Source organism: Lissotriton vulgaris, unplaced genomic scaffold (genome assembly GCF_964263255.1).
Source record: "Lissotriton vulgaris unplaced genomic scaffold, aLisVul1.2 SCAFFOLD_1664, whole genome shotgun sequence".
In the NCBI taxonomy this organism is placed as follows: Eukaryota; Metazoa; Chordata; class Amphibia; order Caudata; family Salamandridae; genus Lissotriton; species Lissotriton vulgaris.
In genome coordinates, this window is record NW_028248665.1 from 500,004 (window position 1) to 512,437 (window position 12,434).

A 12,434-nucleotide genomic window follows, 5' to 3' on the forward strand; every position below is an offset into this window, starting at 1 on the left:
AGCCATTCTGGTCTCATTTGGAGCGCTGGGTTCATCTGCCCAGACAAATCCTTGTGATGCTCTCATGCTGTTTATTGCTATAAGCAGCATGAGAGCAATGCAATGATTGGTTTTGGTCTCAGCAGTCAGTTTGGCCTGTTCATGCAGTCCACTCTCAAAAGGCAGCACAGGGGAGGGAGGTCTACAGAGCGCAGCCTATCACTGTGTGGCTATATGTTGAACCCACACAGTGATTGGTCATGTTGCTTCCCCTTGCTGGTGACGCAATGCTCTTTACCTTGTGCACAGCACCAGTCAACGTGTTGTGCACTAAGGGAGTCGGCAAGAGTTTCACCTTTGTCACCTCGTCATCCAGCCAGAGCACGTGCTTGAAGGCCCTGAGTATGGACTTGGCGCTGTCAGCGGCGGTAGTTAATGTACCATTGAACTCAACTCTACTCGACATCACGTCATTCAGAGTAGACACACCGGTGCCACTTTGGCAGATATCTGTTGACAGATACATTTTCAACTGTAATGTACTCTTCTGGAGGGAAGCTTGGGCCCCCTACCTTAAAGTTTTAATTCTCAGATCAAAGCTCTGATTCATGTACAGCCGGCACGGATGTAGCCAATGAGCGGTTTTGATGATGTGCAGTTTGGTGGGGCCAGTGTGCTGCAGCGCCAGTTGAGTCACTTCCCTAGGTCAGTTCTTCCATCCTGCTCATCCAGCCTCTCCGCATGGACCAGCGCCACACACAAACCTGTAGTTATACCAATGAGCGAGTGTTTGGCTTTTCTCGAGCTCGTCGTGCTGATCACTGCACTTAATTTCCTGTTTTTTTAAATGTTTGGCCCACATTTTATCAAAATATTGTTCAATGGAAACGTTCCTCATTCTAAAATGGTGTACATAATAAACTAAGAAAGATGTCGACTCTGTCGCGCACAAGCAGCCACTGTACAGCAGTGTGCATTGTTGCCAGGCTGGGATGCCGCAGGACACCAGCTGCCAGGTGAGAGAGCCTTGCTGGTTCACACCCATGGGTGGTGGTTGCCATTTTGCTCTAGAAGAGTGGTGTATGTTGTAAGTTGTGATACCTCTTGTCAGCCCTTGGTAAGAAGTAGAAATACAATAAACAACGTTGGCTCTCGAGACCCTTCATTGGTTAATTGAAAAGAGTTGCTGTCTCCAGTGTACCCCTGACCATCCTTCCACACTTTGAAAGCTGCACACAAGTTCACATTTCTCGTGCACAGAAACGAGATCAGTTAGACTGGTATGTGTGAAGTTGCTGTGTGATTTTCTTCTTTGTGTACATTAAGGATTCCAGGGAGTATTTTCAGTAGCAGCTGCTTCCGGACCAGGGCGGTGGGTTCAGGTGGGACGAAAAAAGTAAAAAAAACACTTACCTGTGACGACTGGTGGGCAGCCACCTCACCATTCTCTTCTTCCTGACTCCAGTACTGCAGCAGAATGCAGGAGGCAGCAGCAAACACCCAGCTTCCTGCCTCCCGAGAGCCAATCACAATTCTGCAATACAGCATTGGGATTGGTCTGAGCGCCACGGATCACCGCTCACCCAGGGAATGAGGGCCTGGGCATGTTCTCCACGCAGGCTGTAATGCAGCATGGATGGAGACGATGTGAAGAGAGCTAGAATGTTTGGGTGGCCCAGGAGGATCGGCCAAACTGTCATTTGCACTTAGCAGTGGGCAAACCACTCCTCCCCTGCTTCTCTGTCGTCGGAGCAGCACCGCCCCAAACGCAAAGCTGCAGCAGAAGGAAATATAAAATGATAATAACATAAAATGTTAACACAAGTGTATCATTTTATGTTTCCTTTACTTCACTGCTGTGAAGCAGTGGGGCGACGTTCCTCCTCCTTAGTGGAGGAGCCGCCACTGCGTATTTTTCAGAAAATGGAAAGGCTTTTTTTTTCCTGTTGAAAAAATGTGAGATTTTAGTTTTATTTTAACAGTGACAGGAGCTGCTGTGAAAAAACAAAATAATGGGAGTGTAAGCATTTACTACTCGACATTAGAGTTATGAGAACCGACAGATCAACTGGGAGAGTCGAGCTAAGGTTGGCTTGGCTCTAAGAACCTATTGCCTGAGCCAAGCCTTGATTCTTGTAAATAGTTGGCATGTAAATCAAGCAACAAATATAATCTAAAACATGATAAAGACTCTTCTGCATAGCGTATTTCTTTAACATATGGAAGCGTGCAGCCTCAGAATATATCAGGGCATTGAGAGGCATTATTTGAAAGTGGTCATTTCTAAATAGGAATTTAGAAACATGTATGCCCTCCCCGTGGTGTGACACTAGCAAGTTGGTTGGCAAGGACACCCTATATGTGGCCTAGAATCTTATGACGGACGGACTAGCATTATAGTCTATAAAATAAAAATCGAGGTTTTTGCACAGCGCATATCCTGAACTAATGTATTTGAAGGTACTCGAGCATGGGTTAAAAAAAGAGGCTCATAGCCACATTGAAATAAAATGTTGTTCTAGCGTCGCACAATTTGGTCAAACTGTGAAGCCGGGGCTGAGCCCTGGTTTTCTCGTTTCACATTGTGTAATTCACCAACTCGAAAGGTAACTATTTGGGGCCCATTGGGGAAAGGGAGGGGGGGGGAAGAAAGCACCGACCCGCGACTCAATGTAAGTGTGATAAAGGCCGCTTTATTGGAAGCAGGTGCATCCTACACAATAACATCCTTGGCCTGCGCCGCACAATCTGAACCTCATCAATATGTAATTTCCTGACTCACCTCCACCCCCTCCCCTAACTGATTCCCACAATCCACAAACAGTAACAATTAGCAAAACGTCAATTTGCCTCTCCACCTGGCTAAATACTTTATTGTGCTTGACCTACCCCCGATAATCCAAACAGTTCTCCTACTCTTCCCCCATATATTAGGAAGAACCGCCCCTACATGCAGAATGCACCTCACACCTGCTCCAGCGACACGCGAAACCCCCCACCCAATCCCAAAACCCCCTTTGTGCACCAGCCTCCAACAAAACATTGTCCAAAATCCCCGACGACCCCAAACTCCCCCGCCAAAAGACACTCCCCCGAAAGGGGCAATACCTGCCCCTGGGGGGCCCCCCCCGTAACATGACCCAGGGAGGGAGGGAGGGGAAAAATTGTCCATCCGCCACCCCCCGCCCGGCGGCCGAGACACCACACTTAAAATGGTGTCTCTGCCTCGTGCCCGGCCGGTTACCAACGCCCAGCCCAGGGGAAGCCCAACCAAGCCCCGCCCCCCAGCCCAAAAGCTACCAAAAACACCCAAACCCGTCCCCGAGCTGCGCCATCTCTACCCCCCCCCCCTTTCCCCGGCCCCCAAATTCCCCCGGGCGGGGCAAGCCTCCCTTCGGTCGGCCGCCCCCCCAGGACCCCATTCTCTCTCCTTTTTTCATGTAATGCCACTGCATTGTCTTAAATCCGTAGTGCATGAGGTTAAAGCTTGGCTGCAGGCTTAGGACGAATGCAAGCTCGGCTCGTTTTGGGCTCGAGGTTCCAAGAGAACCTCGAGCCGAGCCCGAGCCAAGTACCTTGTTCGAGTTTTTGCTCAAGCTCTCAGTGCCCCCTCCCTCCCCCCAACAACATTTTAGGGAATGCGGAGCTTCTTCTAAAGTGAAAAAAATGAGAGTCGGAGGCAAGCCTACATATCGTGTGGTGCTGCATGTGCCTTGAATTGAGGCGCGATCTGATAAGGCTGACATAAGGTCAGGCAGTGGGTTTGTTGTAAAGGGATTATTTTCTTTACTTCAAGTTACAGTGGGCGATTTCCTTTGTTTATGTACTCCACGTATTGCAGAGGTGCGTTGTGTTCATCTCCTCTCTGCTTCCCTTATCTCCAGGCATGTCAACTTGAACTTCATCACCCCCTAAATAGTGCAAAATGTGTCTACGGTACTTTAATGACTTTGAGGAATGCCCTTATTGTCTTTTCATCAAATTCTTCATTAAAATTAGCTTGAAAATGTGCCATTTGCCGTTGTTTTTCAAAATTGTCTTGCAGGAAAGCCCCTCTGAACCCCCTTATGTCAGTCAGATTGGTAGGTTGAACTCCTGTCAAACTTGCACGCCCCACCAATTTGAAAAGTCATCATCCCCCCTGGTTCCAGAATATTGTGTTCCAGAATAGCTTGGACCCCTTAGACCATCAGATGCAGTCCGTGGTGCGGGTACAGGATTATTGCGTTACGAACATATTAAAAATCATTGAATCGCAGTGGCGGCTGGTCCATGGGGGCGTTTGGGCGCCGGCCCCCCTGTTTTCTCGCCGTGCGAGGAGGCAAACAAAGGTAGTTATTATTGCCAATGATAATAACTACCATTTGTTTCTGCCTTGCCTTCTCGCACGCCGAGAAAGCAATAGTTTCTGTGTGGGCGGTGTTACTCGAGGGCAGCGGGGAGCGGCTTGCCCACTGTTGGTAATACTGTCTGTTTGGGCAGCCTGAGAGGCTACCCAAACAAACAGTATTAACACAGTAGGCAAGCCGCTCCCCCCTGCCCTCGAGTAACCCCTCCCACTCTCCCTGTCTCTCTGTATGCTGCTGTCTTGCAGCATACAGAGAGAAATGACGTCAGTAGGGCAGCCGGCCGAACCAATCACAGCGCTGGCTGCTGTGGAGGGGAGGGAGGCTGCCTGCCGCCTTCCTGATGACGAGCTCAGCCAGAGGAATTCGAATGTAGCGACGGCGGGAGTCGCAAGTCTCGAGTCTCAAATCCAAGGTAAGTTATTTATTTATTTATCCCACCTCCCCCCCACCATCAGGCCCGGACTGGCCGTTGAGGGCACCGGGCAATTCCCCGGTGGGCCGCATGGTTGGGGGCCGGTTTTGGGCCCCTGGGGCCGTTTTTGTTACAGGGCCGTTATGCTGCAAAAACGGCCCTGAAACAAAAACGGCCGAAAACCGGCCCTGTCACTGAGCGCGGTCGCACCTCTCCCCCTCCCCTCTCCTCCCGGGGGGGGAGGGGGGCCAGCCGAGCACTTTGCCAGGGCCGGTTCTGGTTCCCAGTCCTGCCCTGCCCACCATCCACGCCACCGCAACAACCCCATTTCCACCCCCCCCCCCCCGCACCCCCCCGTAATGCAGGCCGCGACTGGTACATGATATAGAATTCATCTATAGATAATTGATTGTTTAGAACAGACGGTGGTTATCGTCAAAAACTGTCATTGCTGAAGTCCTCAAGGAACAGCGCTTAACAACCATGACTGAGAGCTGGGCCTGGGAGCGGCGCTTCCCCTTCCCATTCCTTTACATAAGCATGGCTCGGCCACGAAGTCATCCGCTCTAACCAGGCCAGGTTCACTTTCTGTCTAGGAGGAACATTGTGTGAATGGAGTAGTGTGATTTCCGAATGATTGTTACTTCATAAATAGAGAGTAAACCTCTAGACTGCCACGTAGAATGTTATTGTTTTAGGAGTAAAGTTTCATAGGCGAGAGTGATCGGGTCAGCTTTAAGTGAAGTGTCCTGCAATACAGAGAGTCTGAGCTCAGAGGGCACTCAGACCAGTAAAGGGCACAGGGCAGAGGCCCCATTCACCCTAACTTCTTGTTATTTCAGTTCTTAATTACATATTTCTGTATGTGTCAAGCTTTATTACAGACTGCACATGGAAACGAAAGGGACCTTTATAAAGCCTAAAGTGATTTGTTTCCTGTTGGTGTATGTGACGAATCACAGTTTACATGTGCCTTTTTTTCAATCCATAAATAAGAACAGATTAGAGAAATAACCCTCAGATGTTTGCTGTGCTTTCGCAACTGATAGCGGCGTTTGGGGGCACAAAAGCTGAACATCAAAGCAAAATAGAGCTAAGTGAATAAACAAAAACTTAACGTACCAGGTTCCTAAATTTTCTACGCTCGCTGTATATTTTGACAAGGATTATTAATTATCGTTTGGTCACCTGTAGCGTTACAAATTAAGCAACTCTTGGCTCAATTGAAGTGAAAATCACAAACGGCCCTTAGGCGCACATACAGGCCAGAGCCACAGACCTCCCCTGCTTGCCAAACACCCCGAACAAGCCAACCTCTGTCAATCATTGACCCTGTGGGAGGCTGGCCCAAGGGGCTAGTTTACTGCTCACCGTGGTAGTGGTGGAGTCTGGAAAAGTAAAGACCAAGCGACTCACAGAGACTGGTGAAGTATGTATGATAGAACTAGAAAAAAAGAGTCTTAAAAAGAACTGGCTAATTGTGTGTTACATATTTGATTAATAGGACCTCTAGACACAGGTTAATAGTGTCTCAGGGAAATGGTTAAAAGAAACTGCTGATTAGTGATTCTGAAGGAACTGTTTAATAGTGTGCTACTAGGGTACTAGCTGATAGTGTTCCATGTAGTTGGTAAATAGTACCTCAAGAAATTGGTTAATAGGGCCTCAGGGAGTTGGTTAATAGATACTAATCGATCTGGTAGTTAAAAGTATCTAAAGAAACTGGGTGATAGTGTCTGAGAAAACTTGCTAATAGTGTCTTGTGGAATATGCAAAACATGTCCTGCAGAACTGGTTATCCGAGTAGCATGCAATTAGTTAATAGTGACCCAGGGAATAGTTTAGTAGTATGTCATGGTGACATTACACTTGCAACCAAATTTTACGCCGCACTACTTTCAAATGTCACCAGCCGCCACTGTTGAATCGTTGTGTCCAATTCCCTCAGGTGCATTGTGGTCACCTTTACACAAAACTACAATTTTTATGAGGGTTGGATTGGAAACCCTGTAATAATGATAACATTTTTAAAATAGTGCTTCATAACACAGTTCAGCTTGTCAAGAACTTCAAATGACAGCTGTTCCCATAACAAAGTCTCCGGGTATTTAATTTGTTAGTCTCAGGAGACAAGAAGACTTTAGTTTTTATTGCTGGGATTCAAAGGAGAAGAAAATAAATAAGGACAAATATTTACGGGAGAATTGTTTGAGGATGTAAGTATTATAAAAAATAAAGTAGGAGAGGTACAACATTTGGCTCAGTAAGTGGCATGGAGGAGGAGCCCAGGGAGAGAGATGGATCTTTAATAGTCTTTTGTTAAAACAAAGTTGAAAAAAGAAGGGGTGGGTGGTGATTAAAGAGAATCAGCACTAGATTAGACTACAGAGGACGGAGAGGGGGGAATTTGCCCATCAAAAGCAGAGAACAGACCAACACAAGCATTGACAAAGCCAATGTGTCTCGCCTTTGAGATCTTTTGGCTTTACCAATAGTTTTAACCATGCTGTCTAGTAGGCAACACTTAAAAAGACAAGAGGGTGTGCAGAGGAGATGTGAAGAAAGAGACTAAAAAACACCCAAAACAGGACCACAGCAGGAATAGCTAAAGGCGATCCACCGGGTCTGGTCTATGAGTAAATGAAATAGAGCATCTGTGGAACAAAGTGAACTACTAAGATCCACAACATGATTAGAAAGAGGCATACAATAGGCAGACATGATTTTCTATAACCAATCACTCACACTACTACAGTCAATCTTGACTCCAGTCAACTAGAATCCCAGACTGGAAATGTCTAGACTCTAGGGACATCCAGGTGGTAGATGTGTGCGTAGAAAAGTTACTAAAATAATTGAATCAAGAATGGCATTCTGGAAGTTAGTTTCATACGCTTGACATATTTCCCTCATTGCGATAATTCATGTGATCGGTCTCTCCTGAACAGTTTTCACCATGTCCTTTTTTGTTGTCCAGGGTACATATATATCCCTTACAGGTACCTTGCTTGGCAACGCTCTCCAAGCAGATCTTTCTAGATCAAAACATTGCCTAAACTCCAATTATCACGTATTGTAGAAAACGTATGGAATAAGGTTAACTCCAGCATGTTGCCAGGGAAGAGAAAGCAACAAAACAGAAAAAGGCATTTTCCTAGCAACTTTGAAAATCCGTGTGCCATAGCTGCTGTGGGGAATCATGTGATTCAGACCAGAAAGGATGTGGGGCTCACTTACACATTCCTTCAGTAACAGGTTGCACAAGAACAAGAAGCTCTCCTCTATTTCAATGAATGTCTAAACATTAACACCATTACATGGCAACTCCACGCCTAGCCGTAGCTCTAAACTAGGCAGTACCTTAATGTTTTATCTCTTGAGTTCCTGATTTGTTGTGTTGTTGTGCTAGGATATTGATATTTTATAATCTGCTTTCCATAGTGATGCATTGAGCCCCACAACGGGATACTTGGTAAACCCATAGGGTTAGACTGACAGCCTAAAGTGGTTAAAACATCTGAAAAGGCACTGAGGTGCAAGAGACTGGATAGAATGTGGGTGCATTGTGAGTGGATGACCATTAAAGCTAGAAGTGTATCTACTGTAAAGCACGGTCGGGGGTTCATCAGAGGGGTTGCACTCTATTCAAGACCTCACTTTCCTACAAGAAGACACCCTGATGGACGGTCCACTTGTATACATTCCAAGTATTTTATAGAGAAAATTCAGGCAATTTACCAGTAGTTTTCTTTGTACCTTGAGACATCTTTAGCCACAGCTACAGAATAACAGCCATCAGTTCATACCTTTTCTGTTTTCAGGTCTGTCTCATCTGAATTTATTCTAAAAGCTGTGAATATTGTTAAATTAGGCTCTCCTGATGATCCATGTCCTGTGTGCGTGATCCATTTAGCGGCTCCTGAATTAGCCAAGTGATTGTCAGCTGCTTAATTCATCCCTTGAAACTTCTATAGTGGTTTGGACTCAAAAAAGGAAGTGTTGATACATTTACATCCTCTTGATTCCTAATTCAGAAGTTGTAAAGAATAACCCTCCCTTTTTTATTGTTGACCAAATTCATCTTCCTTTACTATGAATGGAGCCATGTCAGGAGCTCTGCTGGGTAAATGCATTGCTCATTACCTGGGTCTTCTTGCCTATTCTACTCAACTTCTTCAGCTTGTTTAGAATAGTGCTGCGTATCTGTTCCTGAATGTGTCGCTACATGTATCTGTTTCCCATCGTTTACAGAATCTACCCTGGTTGCTGGTTCGAAAATGCATTTTCTTCACAAAGTTATGCATTTGTTTTAGGGCCCTTAACAATTTTGGCCCCGCAATCGTTAGTTTTTTTATCATTATTATCCGTCTAGGCCTCTCCACGTTTCTCCGGCATCTCTTCTCCAAGTCTCCAGAATTAGTAAGGTTCCTCGAGGTGTCCAGTCATCGGCAATATAGTAGCAAAAGGTTGGCATTAGCTCCATTTTATCTCCATAATCAGATGAATTTATCCAGGTTCAGGAAATAACTAAAAACGTAACTATCAGTGCATTAAAGTCTAACCTGTTTTTAACTTGGGAGGATATGGTTTGTAGATTTGGTCAAATGTTAGTTTTTCTCCTTCTGTCGTCTCTGCATGGCATGTCACCGTGTCTTTTTAGATGTCGATCATTTCATGTCTGTGGTTGCTCAGTTCTCTTGCAGCACCAGGAGGCCGTTTTTTGCAAATGCGCACTTTATCAATATAATCAGACTGCCCTGGTTTTACTTTGAAAGATGCAGGAAGTGCCTCTAATATATTTATCTATGTGATTTGAAGTGTTTGGTATGGATTGGTTTGCAGTAGAATCTGCTTCATAGCATAGCTGAAGTAGGCAAGATGTTCTTGTCCCTTGTCCCCTTCGCCAACGGAGGTTGAAAAGTGCCTGTGTTTGGTTATGGTTTAAATTAAGAATTAAAGGTGAGCATGATCTTGACATCACTACACTGTAGAAGAAATGAGACCAATAAGGGAAATGGATGGAAACTCTATAGCATATTGTGAGTTTGGTACAATTCCTTGTGGCTAGGGTGGCCATTAAAAAGTGATGAAATAACAAAAAGTGTAATTTAGCATACTGTAAACAAAATGCGAAACCCATTTTACCCTTGGAGGCTTGGGCAGTTAAATATTAATAGGTAAAGAGGTTTAAAAGGGATTAACTTTAGGAAACAAAGTTGAAATAATTGGCAAAATTACTTGAAATGATTAGCCCAAAATCGTGACTAACGTGAAGAATCTATACAACAATTTTACTTATTCAAAATTCCAGTTGATATATAATTTAATCAAAACCAATTAGAAAAACACAGGTGTAAATTTCTTTAGACTAACTTCAACATGCTACCCGAAGGGGTTTGCTCAGGATAACACTTGTTTCAATCGAGTGATTCGTACGGGACATGGCTCCTCAAGAAATTTCAAGTATATATAGAATTTAATCATAACCAATTAGCAAAATATGGTGTAAATTTCTCAATTCAACCTCATTTAATGTGGTTGAATAAAATTTAGGGTACACAAACTGATATCTAAACACAATGACAAAGGAAGATAAATAATTTAAAAAAATGATAGCCTTCAAATCATTTGTGTCAACATCTATTCCAAACAGATAATTTGACCGTGAAAAACGAAAGGCAGAAAACAATTGCTGGCAGAACAAATGGCAACTTGTCAACGTTTCGGTCTGTTGTGGCTTATAAGTCCATCAGACCATCTTCAGGACGATGAATGTAGAGTAAAAATTGACCCTTATTAGCTGGTCAAGCAATAGCATGGAACCAGATGATTGGTTCCATGTAATGCCAGTCAAGAAATAAAAACACAGAATGAACATTATGATACGGCATCCATTTTGAACAAGATGATGTCAAAGCCTAAATGAGGCTTAGTTATCGTAAGCTAGAAAAACACTTTCACACATTATGATTTTGTTTAAATTGCATTAGATCCACGTCAGTATTCATGTGAATTGAGTTACAGAGTGACTAATATTAATGCACATTTTAGTTTAAATATACAAACGCTCCCGCACTATGTATGGTTACTCTTCTCCCTTCTGTTCTTTTCTAGGAATATTTGAAAAGTGTTTGTGCTGTATATTTTATAAATTGTGTTATATCCTAAAATCAGCAATTAGAAAATGTGTAAGCAATTGCCAGCGACCAGTAGAGATTTGAACTGTTGCTTTTACCCTTTTATTCGAAGATAAATCTTTCTTCCTTTCTTCCTCAGCAACTCATGCGTGAAAGGCAGCAGATGGCCAGCAGACCCTTCGCCTCTGTGGACGTGGCTCTGGAGGTGGGGGATGAACATGCAGACTTCATTCGTGGTCCACTGGAGGTAGGCGCATTGTCTCCATGAGGGGTGATGGTGGCTGTTGAGTATTGTGTATTGCGGCTGTTGTCGGTTCCGGGTGCCGGCATCAAGCACATTGTTTTGCTGTCATATTTGGTAGCTCCATGAGTGTGAATTTGTGCACCGCAGATAAATGAAAGGTTTTGTAGAGCGGGACAGCTACTCCAAAGATTGTTCCGGGGCTATTTCTAAAAGTGGAAAAATCCAATTGCCAATTCCAGATTAAACCATATTGAATGTATCGTTTTAAGGAGTTTTAAATGAAGACTGATTGCTAGTGTGGCGCAATTGGACAGGTAGGGAGTAATGAATATATTAAAGGTGGCTTTCTGGGGCTTTGATGAGATTGACAAGGGTTTCTGGTGCAAAAGTCTTCACGCCTGTATCCCTTGCGAGCTAGTTCCACAAAATCTGAGCACTTTGTAGTGGTTGCTCAGGCCCATGGTGTTTCCCTAATGTTTTGGGGCTGCAAAGAGTTCTACTTTTGGGTTGTCTAGTCACATCACCCCAGCTCGCCTTCCCTGTACTGGGAGTCTGTTTGATGGGTTCAAGAACGCCATTGTGTCCGGTTCATGAGTGATTCAGCTGCTGCCAGTTGTTCGTGAGAACTGGCGCCCTTCGAAGGGTTCTCCAGGTGTTGCTTTGATTACCCTGCACTTGAAACACTGAGGCTGCGCAGGATACTCTGGCCAAGGCCTATTTGTATTGGACTTTAAAGGGGGTTAATTAGAATCCTGGGTCTCCTCTCTTGGACCACAGTCTAAATTGTTGGTATCTTTATTAAAATCTTCACATGCATCATTTTACATACAGTGACCTTTAACTTCTGTGTGGCTAGCGAGGCTGCTAAATTGTTGGTATCTTTATTATAATCTTCACATGCATCATTTTACATACAGTGACCTTTAACTTCTGTGTGGCTAGCGAGGCTACTAAATTGTTGGTATCTTTATTAAAATGTTCAAAAGCATCATTTTACATACAGTGACCTTTAACTTCTGTGTGGCTAGCGAGGCTGCTAAATTGTTGGTATCTTTATTAAAATGTTCAAAAGCATCATTTTACATACAGTGACCTTTAACTTCTGTGTGGCTACAGACTGGAGTGCTTGGAGCTCAGTGCTTTTTTCGTGAATGCATCACTTCGTTTTCAAATAAAATATTTACACAAGAAAAAATAATACGATCCACTTCAGTACAATAGAATGGCTTTTTTTTGTATTCCCTACAGTGCATTGTGGGGTGTTTTAACAACAAGGACCCGGCATGATATTGAATTGTAATAAGGCAGCGGGC

General features: G+C 44.3%; 1 long non-coding RNA gene across 1 annotated transcript in view; it reads left to right on the forward strand.

Moving 5' to 3' along the window:
* LOC147663863 (uncharacterized) overlaps positions 1-11,126 on the forward strand; it is a 405,123-nt gene extending 393,997 nt beyond the window's left edge. The window contains exon 3 of the long non-coding RNA XR_015305209.1: positions 11,017-11,126. This is a non-coding gene — a long non-coding RNA (uncharacterized LOC147663863). The remainder of the gene's footprint in view (positions 1-11,016) is intronic.
* Positions 11,127-12,434: the final 1,308 nt, after the last annotated feature.